At 34.2% G+C, this 16210-nt stretch overlaps 1 pseudogene; it reads left to right on the top strand.

Annotated features, from left to right (window-relative positions):
* Positions 1-4127: 4127 nt before the first annotated feature.
* Positions 4128-14895, top strand: LOC119598063 (annotated as a pseudogene).
* Positions 14896-16210: the final 1315 nt, after the last annotated feature.

Genomic DNA, 16210 nt, shown 5'->3' on the forward strand with positions numbered 1-16210 from the left:
GGTATTTGGCATGAGTGGTCGCGCATGCTCGGGCGACGATATAAGCCCCGCAGCGAGGCACCGGCCTCTATGAATGCTACCTGTCAATTATGGGTTAATGTGACTTACTTGCTCTCTGTTGAAAGCTCTCAGACATCCTTCACACCAACTATTCAAGCCTTTTCCTACAAGAAAATTGTTACCCAACTATGGTATGGATGGAATACAGTAGGCTATCAGTGGAAGAAGCATATCACCCTCTCTCTATCATGTCCCTTGCAGCCTCAGTGCATTTCATAGTCTGGTGTAAAGAGAACATCAAGGAAGTTGCTAAGTAATGATTTAGTAAAACTGAGTATTTAATTGGCTTGAGAAATTCAAAAATTGGTAACACCTGACTACTCATGGAATTCCTCAGGCAAACTATCAGTACTGCATATATTTGTGAATAGAATTGATTTTCAGAATGAAAATAGGATGGTTTGATATTCAATTTGATATAGTGTGTGTCATATGAAAAGATTGTCTTGGCAGGAAAATTTTATACAAAAATAGCTTGATATCTAAACAAACTCTTTGAAAATATTTCCTTGTTGATTTAGATTTATGTTAGACTAATGCATTGGATGCAAGTTACTGATGTCCCCTGATGTTTTTAATTTGTTGCATGTGACTGGCTCCACAATTGATTAGCCACCAAGAAGTCAATTAATAGGCCCTAGTGGTTCCACCTGATTTCCCCATTCTTTGAAGGAGGATAAAAAAATAGTATTTTATAATGCTGTTAATATTAAAATCCTCCTTAACCCTTTGCTCCTTGTTTCCACGGGGGGCTTAGGAGGCAGAGACTGAGGCCCACTTTCCTTTTTCTCTTCTTCATCCCCTTCTTCTGTCCATGTAATCAAATCATTAACTCATATTTACCTTTTTCACCTCAATACTTTACCATAATGCTGTGTGACCTTTGATGTTTGGTATATTTGTTTGTTTTTGACCTTTGACCATTCTGGAAATCCACAAACATCACGTTACTGAGCCAAAAAACTTTCTTACCTGAGGGTTTTGTCCCAAACCCCACCCTATTACTATATTTTGTATACACCAATAATAACCTGGATGTTGATGCAGCAGAATTTTATTGTAACAAAAAAAAAAACTCATGGCATGGCCATACATACACACCATAGCATGTATGTACATGCCCCTGGCAGATAGTCCAGCCATGCCATGGCATGTACGTACATGCCACCTGTCGGGAAAGGGTTAATATAATGTTTGTAAAATACTAGCAACAATTAAAAATAACATAGTCATAAAGAAAGAAGCTTTCTGAGATCAAGGAAAGGGGTAAATAGGTAAGATAGGTAGGACTAGTAATTGCCTCCTTTGTGTGACTAAGCACTTTTGAAGCCATCTGTCCTGTAAATACAGTTAAAAGACTGGCATGTATCCATGCCATCTTTGGCCACTGGTTCATAAGAATTGTCATATTTTTGTAATACACTTATTTAATGCTTTAATGTTTTTTTTATGTGCCACATATGTCATACTGGTCAAAAAGAGATCACATGTACATAATGTATGACAGTACAGGAGTATTTCATTGATTTAGTTATTCATTTATTCTAATGATTTATTTACTCACCAGGTAGAACCACAGGACACAACCATGAGTGAGTGGCGATTTGATCTTGACGATGACCAGGAGTGAGGACGGGGATGAGCAGGGAGAGGGAACCTGGACGTTTGGGGGGCGAGCGGCTAGCATCTTTCTGATTGATGCGAGTAAGGAGATGTGCGAAACCTCTGGTGATAATGGAGAGGATGAAGAGTCCTCCTTCAAAAAGCTGTCAGGTAGAAATGATTAGTCTGTTATTATGGATGTGTTCAGTGGTTATTTGAGAAATGCAATGTGATTTGTGATTTGTATGATTATTTAGTTTTTTCTTTTCTTTCTCTTTTCTTCTTATAGTTAATGTTTTTGTTATTGTTGTTGCTATCTGTTCAGTATATACTAAATGTCTAACAGCACTTGAATTAAAGTAAGTAGTGTGATGTACAGAGGAGCCTAAGAAAATTAAGTAAAAAAAAAAAAAAAAGAATTATTTTATTTCTCAAGAAGAAAATTATGTATTAGTGATCCATATAAAGCCCCCCAAAATATAGATATATAAATAGATAGATAGATAAATTGATAGGAAGTCACTAATGACTGATTTGTATTTTGTAAGCTTTCACTACCAGAATGGCTATTGTATTTCTTTGTTCACCATCTAGTGTGCTCATGCAACAATGATGAGAAAGATCATCTCAACGACCAAGACCTCAGTGCTGTGGTTCTCTACAACACGAAGGAATCAAAGAACAACATTGACGTCCCAGGTATCTACATTTTGCAAGAACTTGAGCGTCCAGGAGCAGAGAAGGGCCTGCAGCTTGAAGAAATCATGGGAAGTAAGTTTACGCAATTTATCTCTGGTAGTGAGAAGAGTGATTTTAAACAAAAAATCTTTGGTAACATTTATGTTTCAAAAGCTTTGTGAGTGTATACGTTTGAAAATTCCTGCAATGTGTAGCTTCTTGTTTTAAAACTTGATTAGATTCTGTACGTCTTTGCATATTCATCAGAATTAATGATATTATGGGGACTCAAAATTGAGCAAATATTAATATTTCATAATTTTTGTGTAGAATTGATAGGAAAATGGGCATTAAACAAAATTAGATAAAATGATTTTGTATATCTCTAGTTTTTGCTTGTGTAGGCAAGTACTTGCCTTTGAAAATTATAATATGAAGTTGAAATATAATCTCACAGTCTATACCTACATACAGGGTGTTATATATGTATGTTTTTTCCTTTGCTTGTTTTTATAGCCCTTTACAATGGCACACTATCTATGTACTAAGCATTTATGTTATATAAGCATATGGTTTTATATTCCTCTGAACACTGGTTCTCAAACTGGAAGTAATTACCCAAATGAGGATAATGATGCCATTTCTGTGGTATTGAGGCATTTCTAAAAGTTAGAGTAACATTGTATTAGTAAAAAAGAGCTGTAACACTACTAACCAGATTTGGAGAAGAACGTTCATATATTGGTCATTATGCATCTTTGTCGCATGACTGAAATAAATTTTTTCCTGATGAGATGTCCCCATCCAATAATTGAAGGACAAACAGTATCATATATCCCATTAGTGATAGAGAAAAAAATTATATTTTACTTTAATTATCAAAGAAATTATGTTTTACTTCCATCTAGATATAAAAAAAACAATGTTTATTTTAATTTTTTTGTCAAAGAAATTATCTCATATTTCTCTTTTTCATCAGTAGAATAAAAATCTTACATATAAAATCCATTCAGAATTAGGCATTTTGATGTTTTCTTTCCCTTAACCTCTCATAAGTTAAGAGGAATTGGCTAAGCATCAAGGTCATCTATCACAACACTGCCAGGGATAAAGATATGAAAAAGTTTGAGAACCAGTGTCTTAGAATAATAATCATTTTTAGATTTTTGGGTAGATCTTGAGTAATTATTGATGATTACGTCTACATAATGCTTACCCATCAAAAAATTAAGGGAAGAAGTATATATTCATATACTTTGCACTATCTACCATTCACAGCATATTTATTGACCCAGTGCTGCCTGGGAAAGTGCTGTTCTCTCTCTCTCTCTCTCTCTCTCTCTCTCTCCTCTCTCTCTCGTCTCTCTTCTCTTCTTCTCTCTCTCTCTCTCTCTCTTCTCTCTCTCCTCTCTCTCTCTCTCTCTCTCTCTCTCTCTCTTTCTATGCAATGTCTCAGCACATAGATGGCTCTGCTAGCACTAAGCCACAAAGGAGTCAATTAGTAGACCTTGTGACCTTACCTGATTTCACCTTTCTTTGGATTGGTGGGAAAAATGTATTTTTTACTATGCTATGAATATTGATGGTGTTGTTTTTATTATAGGCATTATAATTACTATAATATCATAAACAATAGTAGCAGCAAATAAGATAACAAAATATTTCCGTAAATCAGGAAAAGGGTGAACGGCCAAGACAGGCAATACTTGTAATTGGCTCTTTGGCTACTTAGTACAAGTGTAGCCATCTATGTGTAAAACAATTGATAAAGTAAACTCACGGTGGGCATGGCATGTACGTACATCCCATGCCTGTCGGTTCAAACAATAAAATACATGTCCTCTGTTTATGTTTTCTAAATTTTATTCTACTCTATAGTAATCCAACAAGCATCTATATATAGAGTATGTTTCATGCCATTTAATACTTTGCAGTGAGTGATAGTAAGTTTGAAAAGGAGTATGGACACAGCAACAATGCCAATATCCATGAAGCTCTGTGGGTGTGTCATGAGCATCTTCAACAAGTGGTGTGTATCTGCCTTCCATTTTTGTTCTTTGAAACTAGGTGTTTATATATCTGGTGTTGATGTGGGTTCATGTTTTTTTCTCTTTTCTCGGAGACCAGGTTTCATGTTGGTATATCAAGTGTTGATGTGGCTTCCTTGTTTTGTTTATTTTTGGTGAATAACTCGTAGAGAAAAAAATGTGAGGGATACAGTATTATTTGAATATTGAATTTCAAAAGTCAGTTATTGTATGTTAGTTTTTAAAAGCCTTTTTTATGTTATGGGATTCATATGTATTATTTAACAAAATTTTGTACATCCCTCTACTAAATTTCCTTTGTCATGTTCAGATTGATACCTATTTATTGATATTACATTTCTTTATAATTGAGGTTAATCGAAGGCTCGGGAACTAAAACAAAACATTTTTGTTCTGTATCATTGTTGTTGATAATGACTCAATATGTAATAATAATGTCCTAGATTAAGATGTTATGAGATGTTATGTGGAAAATTCTTGTATTTTTGTCTTTTTATTCAACTTTATCTGACTAATAATTAGTATTTCTGAGGTAATGTATATCTTGACAGTGTTATTAATAGTAATAATTTATCAGCTTCTATTTTGCAGATTGATCATGATTTATGATTGATAGATAACTTTGAGTATGAAATGTACTAAAATAGATTATATAAATGTTCAATTATTTCCAGTGTCATACATTCACATATTTTATTATTCTTATGAAAGTAGTAGGCATTTACATTCATATATTTTCCATTTCAAACGTACAGTATCTCCATGGCATTTCAGCAAGAGCAAACTCTCGGGCAGAGCATCATGCTGTTCACCTGCCAGGACGACCCCCCACAGCGGCAATGACCAAAAGCAGAAACAGGCTCGCCAGAAGGGCAAGGACCTGAACGAAGCCGGCATCTCCTTAGAGCTCTTGCACATGGAACAAGCTTTGATGTGAATAAGTTCTACAAGGTAAAATTTGATGAGTTGTGTGGAATGCTGGAATTAGTACCAAAGAGGATTCGTTGGTTTAGAAGGAAACAAGTAGAAGCAGAAGTAGAAGTATTTTGTCATGATCATCTGCATCAGGTTTATGTAATGGTGATAGGAGTCTTATGGTATAATGTGTAAAATCAGTTTAAAAAGTAAAGCATATTGTTGTTTATCCATGCAATTTAAGTGAAGGATAGGCTCAAGGTCCACACCTTTAGCTTCTTCTATAGGAGTTTAAGTGATGTTTGTGTGCATTCAAAGGTGTTCTCAGACCAATTGCCCAAAGTACATTTATTAAATGTTTTCTTTTTTGGATTTCCATTTATAACATAAAAGTGATATGCTACTGTAAATCTCATGTGAATATATCAATGCTTATTACGTTTAGATGAAAGGTAAACTTTCAAAGCATTTAATAATTAAATTTTTTGGCAGTTGGTCTGCACATACCCTTAAATGAAAGTTGAAAAGTGTAAAGATCTGTAAGAATATATTTAATTAGATAAAGTTGGAATAGAAGGTTTTAAATTTAAAAAGATAAAAGGTGTAATAAATATTTTTTTCTTTACTGTCTTCTGCATGTATGTCTTTTACTTTGTAATATGGTGAATTATTTATTGGAGCTTCCCATTTTCTGGCGTTTATTGCACACCATGAGGATGATCAAAGTTCTCTACCCCATGCTGCTGAAAAATGTAATGTTCACTTTAGTTTTCTTTGGTGAAATGTCTTTACACATAGATGGCTCCAAAAGCACTCAGCCAAGGAATCAATCAGTAAACCTTGTGACCTCATCTGACTTCACCTCTCCTTGAGTATTTGGATTTTTTTTTTTTTCCTATTCTTTTTATTAATAATATTAATGCCAATGCTCTAATTTTTATAGACATTATAATTATCATAGTTCATGAACATTGCTAAAAGCAGTATAAGGCAAAAGAGAATTTTTCTGTTAATAGGCGAGGTAGGAAGTAATAGTAATTGACTCCTTTGTGACCTAAGTATTTACTTGTAGAGCCATCTATGTGTAAGGACAATTAATGAGCTAAACCCACAGTTGGCATGGTATGTCTGTACATCCCCAGTAGCAGCAGGTTAATTGTGCAGGTCTTAGTTTTAAATACACATTGAAAAAATTCCTGAATAAGTTAGTGTGAATTGATATGTTTAACAGCATATACATCTGTTCTATATCAAAACCTGTCTAAGAAATTACAGTAGTATTCATTTTTCATTAATTCTGGTACATGGAAAATAGTAAAAGAAGAAACATATAGCTTACATATATAGTTATATATACATGATTATGTATATGTTAACCCAGCCATATACCAGAAATATCTTTGCAAATGATATAAAAATCTGCTCCAATAATAATAAACATGTTCACAATCTCCAAAGAAATATCATTGCTAGTTATTTTCTTCTTTTTTTCATTTGGAAAATAAGTGTTGATTAGTACAATGTCAAGAGGATTGAGTTTGTGGCTTGCACTTGTCAGAGGACCTCATGAGTTGATTAAGAGTATGTTGCTAAAATTCATAAGCGTGGATTTTTTTGTTGCATGATTGCAGATTTTTGAATTTGGCACTGTGATGTAGATTGTCATGGTTGTCATAATATCATCTGCTAAGTGAATATGTTAAAGGCATTCCTTTATATGAGATTTCCTGGTAATTATGTCTGGAACTCGTCCCTGAATGTACAGTTGATGACGAGTGTCTATTAATGGAGCAAAAATAGGAAATGAACATAATAGAAAATTGATAATTCTTTCTCTCATTTTTCTCTAAATCTGGATAGTAGTAATGCTTACTTCTTAAAAATTTCCAATAGGATCTGATCATCCCAGACGACAGTGAAGATGAAGAGACGCAAGAAAAAGAAACGCTTGCAGATCCTGCTAGTCGGTTCGAGGAGCTGATGGATAGAGTGAAGCGGCTGGAAACACAACAGCGAACCACGGAAGGGTTACCTTCACCTTGGGACCTGGAGTTTGAAATGGCTCTTGGAGTGTACACCACTGTCAGGTCAGAGGCTTGTTTGATTTAGAAATTATTTTTTGTGATTGTATATAATTTATAAATGGATAAACCATATTCATGTTGACAAGTGTAGAAAATGTGTGAATAAGAGTGATATCTTCACAATACAAGAGATGTATTTGACCATTTTTGATTTATCTTCAATGGAAATACATATATTTCTGACGAAGATATAATCAAAACTAGTCAAATACCTTTCCTGTGTTATGAAGATATTCATTCTCATTCATACCTTTTCATGTTAAAAATGGAATTAGAAAGTAAGAAAGAGGGTGGTTTCTGTAGTGATGAAATCAGTCTGGTTCATAGATTACATATTTTTAGGGTATTTGACTTTTTAGAATGTAATGGTTTGAGTTTAAGAGATAAGTTGTAAAAGATATACAGTGTGCGTTAGGAAGTTATAACTGAAGTTTTCATGCAAAGACTGAGTAAGTAATTGAGAATGTATTTATTTTGACAGAAGTTAGGGGACATTGTCATGAAACTGTTGTCTTATACTAACTTTTTCATCCTACAGGAAAATGAACAAACCTTATAAAGTGAAGTTGTGGAAAAACACAAATGAGGAAGTAAGATATATGAAGAAAGAATACTTAGAGGTGAGTAATTAAAAACAATATGATAGAGCTAAGTAAATTCATTATGACAAACACTGATAAGGTGTGAATCCAAATGAATAACTTTACAAAGCAAAATATGAAACGACTCATTTTCATGTTATATTTTTATCAGAATTGCAGATTAAAAACTTGTGTATATTTTTTTGAAGCTGAGGAGTCACCTACTGTCCGTGACTCGTTGCTGATTTTCAACTTAATTCTTGTCGGCTTAAATAATTTGAAACTGTTGGACATAGTGTTTATTTTCTCCTGCTCCTCAAAGTAATTTGATGAATAACATTTCCACTATATGTCTTTTTATATGCATACACTTTTAAGAACAACAAGCCATCCTAATCTTTATGAACATCACGACATTGCAAATTTTGTGCTGATGGATATATGCTTGATGTTAGCATATATCCATCATGTCTTATTCTATAAGACATGACTTGTTTCACCACGATAAGCTTTGTCACACCTAGCTGCTCATTGTTCTGTATTTGTATAGGCTAGCATTGAAGTATGTCAGTTACATTTCCTCCTTTTTAAAGTTAGGTGGCTTTATATGAAGAGATGCAGTAGGCTATTCTGCTTGTGAGGCCCTTCCTGATCCCTAACCCCTGTGACTAAAACAAGATGAAATATTGTTTTAAACAAAATTCTTTAAGACCTTAAGATATGCAGTATCTGCAGTTCACAATTCTTCCATTAGTTTTTATAAAATGTTTTGTTAAGCATGGATGCTTAAAAAAACAATAACAAAACATATATGTTATATTGACAGTAGAAAACTTTTACAATAACCAAACTTAGTAAGTATTTTGAGGCATGTTGAGGAATTTTTAGGAAAATGAAATTAAAAGATTACAGTTACAAAGATGACTAAGGCTGCATAACAATGATTACGCAACACTTTTGAATGCATATCATGTTGCCCCTCAATATTTTGAAATACATACTGAGAAATGATAGCTACAGGCACCAAATATACAATATATTAAAATTTTTATTTCTAGCTTTCATCATAGTTTTAAATTACATTTGTCATTTCATTGCATAGAGACAGTGTGTCCCATAATTGATTATGATTCTTTGGGTCTTGGAAAATCCTTACAGAGCAGTAAGTAACCTTTTAGTTATGAAGTAGCTACAAGATTGCTCCCACTTTAGAGAGGGCCATATGAAGATTTATAGGAGTTATCATGTAGCTATAGAGTTGATTTATAGTTGTTGTATTGATTCTTATTGGCTAAGACATTTGGATCTGTTGTAATTTTTTTTTACTAGCATGAGTAATGAAGGTTGCCTATTTTGAATTGGTACAGTGATTATTGTGATGCGGGAATTATTACATAGATTGAAAACTGTGTCTACAAGTTAATTATAATATTTTCAGGAGACTGGTGAGCTGTTGATGCCATCAGACTATGTGAAATACAAGTGTATGGAGGGAAGAAAATCAAATTTTCTTTGGTAAGTTGCTAGATCTTATGTATTTTGTTAGTGCTTTTTTCTGTGCAAGGAAGTAAAAGGTTGATTGGAAAAAAACAGAAAGATAGATAGATGGATAGTTACAGACAAAGAGATAGATGAATAGACAGACAAATAGATAGATGAACAGACACAAACGAACAAACAGTTGGATAGACCGTATAGTCAAGTGATGTCTTCCTCATTTCAGATTGTCCTCGACATTATTTGATGCAAGGAGGGTTTATCTGCTGTGAGGTTTTACATATATAACCTCACTATCCCTGAACCTTTAAAATACGTGCTTAGGGTAGATAACAATTCTGATTCCTGTGGTTTCTTTGCCAATTGCCATTAACTGTAATAATGGTTAGAAGATGTGCCAAGGGAAAAGAGTTTTATGAGTAGTTAATGAAAGGTTAGAATGATAGATGTTATTCGATAGGAATGATCATGTAGGGAAACGAGATAAAGTGTGGAAAGGTATCATGGAGGAAAGATACTTTGGAGAAGATAACAGGATGGCATGCTGGAGGTTGGGCACTGTTGATATTTGTGGACAAGTTAAACATGGAGATTGGAAATGAATTCCTCAGAGAAAGAGGTGCCAGATTGAAAGAGAGATTGAAATGGTGATTTTTTTGGTAGATTTTGTAGGACACCCAAGGGTGAAGATGATAAACATAATAGGCTGAAAGTGGTGCTTGGGAAAGAGTGTATGCAACTTAAGTTACTTTTGAATAGGTGTGGAGAGTGAAAAGAATTGCCAGTGGAAAATGTGCTGGCTAAAAAGAGGAAAATTTGAATTTTAGAAATCAGGAAGTGAGAAAAAGTTTGTAAGAGAAGCAAATTTCTTCATGGTAGTAAATTACATGAGGTATTTAGGCCAAGCAATGGACAGAATCAGTGGTTATACCTTATAATTTTTAAGTAGATATAGATAACTTATTCAAAACAAGGAAAATAATTGTTTCTTTTTGTACTTATACTGGTTTGTCCATTAGACTCAAGTCTTTGAATTGCTTTCATGGTTTCAGGATGAATTGCGTAGTATGAACCAGGTTTATGAAAAGGAATCGACTGCTCGGATTCAAGTCTATTGAAAGTATTAAACCTTATTATCACATCAAGCCAGCAAATTTTTTGTATCCTGATGAGAAATCTGTTCAAGGTAGGCCAAGATTTTTATTCTATTTTCTTTTTTTACATGTATTAATTAATTTGTTGAAATATTTTCGTTGTCTCTTAGCTTTATTAAGATTTTTGTGTGTATAATTATTGTCAGAGCAATTTTTTTCAGAATATTGTTTTCCTGTATAATATGCTATTTTTTCAACACATTTCTTTTATATGTATTATGTATCATTATCATTATGATTACTATGATATTGAACGCTCTTACCCAGGAAGTAATAAGGTGTTTGCTGCCTTGCTGGACCGTTGTCTGGCTCGTAACGTAGCCCCCATAGTGCGCATGGTGGCTCGCAGGGGATCCTCGGTGTCGTGGGCAGCCCTTATCCCACAGAAGGAGGAGCTGGATGATAAGAATTGCCAGATCACTCCTCCTGGCTTTTATGCCTGCCACCTCCCCTTTGCTGGTGTGTTATTTTTTTCTCTCTGTCTCTGTCTCTGACTCTGTCTCTCTGTCTCTGTCTCTGTCTCTGTCTCTCTCTGTCTCTGTCTCTCTGTCTCTGTCTCTGTCTCTGTGTCTCTGTGTCTCTGTCTCTGTGTCTCTGTGTCTCTGTCTCTGTCTCTGTCTCTGTCTGTCTCTCTCTTCTCTCTGTCTCTGTCTTCTCTCTGTCTCTCTCTGTCTCTCTCTGTCTCTCTCTGTCTCTCTCTGTCTCTCTCTCTCTCTCCCTCTCTCTCTCTCTCTCTCTCTCTCTCTCTCAATGTTATTATTTATGCGATGGTGAAGAAAGATCAGAAACTTATTGTAAAATCAAATGGGAAATTATGCTATTTAACCTAAATGATATGGATGGCAAGAATACATACCATACCCACTGTAATACAAGGTTCATCTGTTGTCTTTACACATTGTTGGCTCTACCAGTGCTTAGTCACTAAGGAGTTTGGTTATTAGTCCTACCTATCTCACCTGTTTACCCCTTTCCTTGATTTTAGGCAAGTTTCATTTTATTATTTTATCTTCAATGTTATTAATATTTTGATAACGTAAAATATTCATAATATCAGTAAGAATAATAACAGTATCAGTCTTACAAAGAAAAACATATTCTCACGGAAATTCAAGGAATGGGGAAATCGGGCACAGTCACTAGGCCTATAGATAGACTCCTTGGTGGGTGAGCACATGTGGAGCCTTCTGTATGTAACAAAAGTCACAAAAAATACAAGAGACAGTACATAAATCTGTAGTCACTGGGTTAAGCAAAAGCATTGAGAGTAGAAATAATAAAAAGTTTAGGTTAAGTCTTCATGTGTTTTAACTGTTGTAATATGCATATAGCAATCTGAAAAGTAAAATGGTGGTAGAAAAACACCAGTGCACAATAAATTTTGGTTGTGTATGGTATGTTCTCTTGCCATACAGCAGTCTGGGACGTCACAAGAAAGAAGGCTTGTTTTTTAACACTTTTGAGACATACAGAGGATCCAACTTTTTATATTTATTTTTATTTATAAATCTTGTTCTTGTTGTTTTTGTTCTACATGTTCTTCATGTTCTTATTCTTTTTCTTGTTCTTCTTGTTCTTCTCTTCTCTGCTTCTTTTTTTTTCTCTTCTTTTCTTCTTTACTTTTTCTTTCTTTTATTTTCTTTACTTCTTTCTTTATTTCTTCTTCTTCTTCTTCTTCTTCTTCTTCTTCTTCTTCTTCTTCAGAATATGCCTTTAGATTATAGGAATATATTCAAGGAAAATATACTTATACACCTATTGATAGACAGTAATAATAGAGATATTGTACTCATGTTGATGTATAATTACAGTTTTGGGACTCATACTCATACTCGTAATGAAGTTGTAAAGTTGGGAAATATGAAAGGAAAGTGAGGAATAATCTGAGAGTGAGCAAGGTGTCACATAACATGTATTTATGTGTCTTTTAAGAGATGGTGCAACATATTCTTGCACAGTATTTAGGCATTTTATATAACATATAATGTAATAATTTTACAGTTTTAAGCAATGTAAATAGGTTGTTCTTATATCATTTCTTGTTTCTTGTGCCATTGTATTTTTGTTTACGACTATTCCAAGGGGATAAATTAACAGATTTTTTTAAGAGATACTTTATATTTTTTCATCTTTATTATTAAGTTCTTTGCTAATGTAATTTATTTACCCTCCCCCACCACTCAACAGATGATTTCCGCAACATCGAATTGAAGACGTCACACGGGCTTCGGTAGACCAGGTTGATGCGGCCAAGGACATGTGAAGAAGCTACATTTCAAGTACTCTCCAGAGAACTTTGATAACCCCGATATACAGACGCACTGGCGGAACATCGAGGCTCTGGCCCTGAACAGATCCGACCTGGAGAGCTGGTGGATTATACGGGTTAGTTTCGAAGGGGAAGTAGGCTTGGATTAAGGGAGTTCGGATGGCTAGGTCTCTTTGTTTCTTGTTTTTTTCTTTATGTATCTCTCTTCCATTGCCACTCCTTTTTCCTCATCGTCATATCATTATCATCATCCTAATCCTCCTCTGTCTATCCTAATCCTAATCTGCTCTTAATCCTCCTAATCTTTATAATCCTTCTAATCCTAATCCTCTTCCTCCTAATCCTAATTCTAATCCTCCTCCTCCTCTTCCTCCGCCTCCTCCTCCTCCTCCTTTGCCTCCTCCTCCTCCTCCTCCTCCTCCTCCTCCTCCTCCTCCTCCTCCTCCTCCTCCTAATCCTAATCCTCCTAATCCTCCTCCTAATCCTCCTAATCCTAATCCTAATCCTCCTCCTCCAATCACATCACCATTATTGCATTAGGTATGAAATGTGAAAAATAACATTTTGTTTTTAAATAATTTATATAGAATGCAAAATATGTAATAATTCCTCCCTCGTTCTTCCTACGCCAATGTCAAATTAAGCTTTATCCTTACATTTAGATGTATTTTTCATATTCTTACACTACAGGGATAATGCCATAGAAATACCTAAAGGTGATTTTGAGCATATAGGCTCCATGTATATAATTTGTTCTGAACCTTCCAGTGCCGGATTATGAGCGAATGCGGAAGAAGCGGGCAGCCTGATTGAGAGCTTTCGGGAGATGGTCTATCCCCCATCGTACGACCCGAATGCAGCCCCCAAGAAACGTCCAGCAGCCAGCGGGGGGTCATCGGCACCCAAGCGAGCAAAGCCAGATCCAGCGAGTGTGGATGTTGAGCAGATGGCCAAGGCTGGGAAGGTGAGGCTGGTTCAGTAATTGTTTTTGTTTTTCCATTCTTGTATGTAGTTTGTTACTTAAGGTGGTGCATAGTTTGATGCTCTATGCATTTTTTTCCTCTTTTTGGGCAAATTTTCAGTGGATTTAGATGATTGAGGTTTGATTGTTTCGATTTTCAATGTTCGTCTTCGGCATTGATGGGTTTTTTGGTTAATTTCATTTGGTTTTGTTTTAGAGAATTTAATTTAAATGTGATTACTTTCAATTTAGTTTGATACCTTAAGTCATTATAATCTTGAATCATAAAGTTGATAAACCTGTTTGATAAAAAAGAGAGAGAAAAAAAAAAAAAAGATCTTCAAAGTAATTATTGAATATTTTATGTGATACAGTTGAATCACATATCTTAAGCATGTCGATGGTGATATAGTGTAATATAATTATGAATGTAATATAATTTTGTTGTAAAAAGGATTTTTTTAAAATCTTATTTTATCTTTTATCCATGTAAATTTAAAAGCTTGATTGATTTGAATATCAGATTGTTTATTTAGGTTAATTTACCCATAGCAGTGAAACAAAATTATAGAAACCAGCTGATTTATAGCCACAAACTTGTATTACTATGCCCTTATTGTAGCAAAGTTATTAATTAGCTTATATCCTTTAGCTAACTTTACGAAAGTAGTAAACTCATTAACTACCATATACTAATGTCAGCTCATACTAATTAGGTCAAATTATACGTTGTAGCAAAGTAAACCTAGCTGACCTTACTGATTTATGCAAATATAGCAATCTACACTAACTTAAATGTAAGCCAATGTTAATAGTTAACATATCCTTACTTTTTACCAGTGGGCATAGTTTATTAACTAACTTCCACATACTTACCTGCTCTCACCCACAGGCTGACAAGCTGACTGTTGACGTCTTGAAGAACTGGCTGCAGGACCGAGGCATCAAGGTCACAGGCAAGAGAAGGCCCAACTCGTGCAGGATGTGATGGACGAGGTTGGGGCGTAAGTGAATACTGAACCAGTCATTGATCATTCCCAGTGGTGTCGGAATGCAGTAGGTTGGCTTGGCGTAGCTCAGTACAAAGTGTGGTCGACATGCCTCGCACACACTCATTTTTGTGTTTTTATGTTTCAAGTACCGGTGTGTTATGCTTACGTTTCATTGATGTAGATTTTGAGTTTATTTATTTATTTATTTATTTTTTATTATTATTATTATTTTTTCATCTTTCTTTCCAGTTCATTTCTGAAAAGTATGGGTAAAACTTTTTAAAGATTTTTATTACTGATCTATAGAAGTGAGTGATTAGATACTGTTACTGAGTGTTGCACATTAATGATTTTAGGTGATGGTGAGAGGTATTGAATACTTAGAAATAAATAAAAAAAGGAAAATAATGATAGTAAGTTCCAAGGAGTATTATCATCAATAACAAGACTTATTTTAATTTTACTCTTTAATTGCCTATCAGCCTTCAAGTTAGTATTAATACAAGTTATGTTAGTCTGAAAGCACAAATGTACTCAAATGTGATTATTTTCTTAGTTGTTAAGGTTAATAAAAATTCTAGAAACATTTGTGATATATGTGTGTGATCTTGTGTGAAGATTCAGTGTTTGTACTACAAAATTTTCCCACAAATAAATCAAATACTTTTTCCATGAACACATGTTAATATGTTTATGTTAAGATGGCCAGCAGAAGAATACATTTTGTTTTGTTCATTGTGCTTCAAAATATATTGTACATTTCTATTGCATTGTAATACATTCAGCTAAAATCCATTATTTTTTTCCCCCTACACAATCTGCAGAATATAAGCTTACAGTATACTGAGTGCGAAGGTGTTCCACAGAAGTATTAAAGAGTTAACCATCATCATCATATAATTTTTTTTTTCTTAATTTAACATCGGGGTAGACTAATATGATTTGTTTTTTTCTTTGTCTTTGTTTTTTTTTCTTTCTTTCTTTTAAGATACTATAGTAATTATGGAATCAACAAGTTTATGTTATCCACATATTCAGCCTGTAAAAGTTAATGACAGTAAATGTCAGTGGAAAATGTTAGCAGAAAAATATAAGTTCTTCAGAAGTACAAGTTTGACTAGCATGGTCTTACTTTAACATCTTAATATAATTTTTGACATGCCAGATAATCACTTTGATATATATAAACTATTAGGGACCATGAAAACATAAAAGACCATGAGTAATTACATGAAAATAATGAAATATTTTAGTCTGTCACCACAGATTCTATTATTGTATTCATCCTGCATCGCTGACTCCAAGGAGGAGAAACTAGAAAGCAGACAGACTTTAAGTGAATTAATCTATAATGAAAGTTCTCTCTTGT

This window comes from Penaeus monodon, chromosome 40 (assembly GCF_015228065.2).
Source record: "Penaeus monodon isolate SGIC_2016 chromosome 40, NSTDA_Pmon_1, whole genome shotgun sequence".
In the NCBI taxonomy this organism is placed as follows: domain Eukaryota; kingdom Metazoa; phylum Arthropoda; class Malacostraca; order Decapoda; family Penaeidae; genus Penaeus; species Penaeus monodon.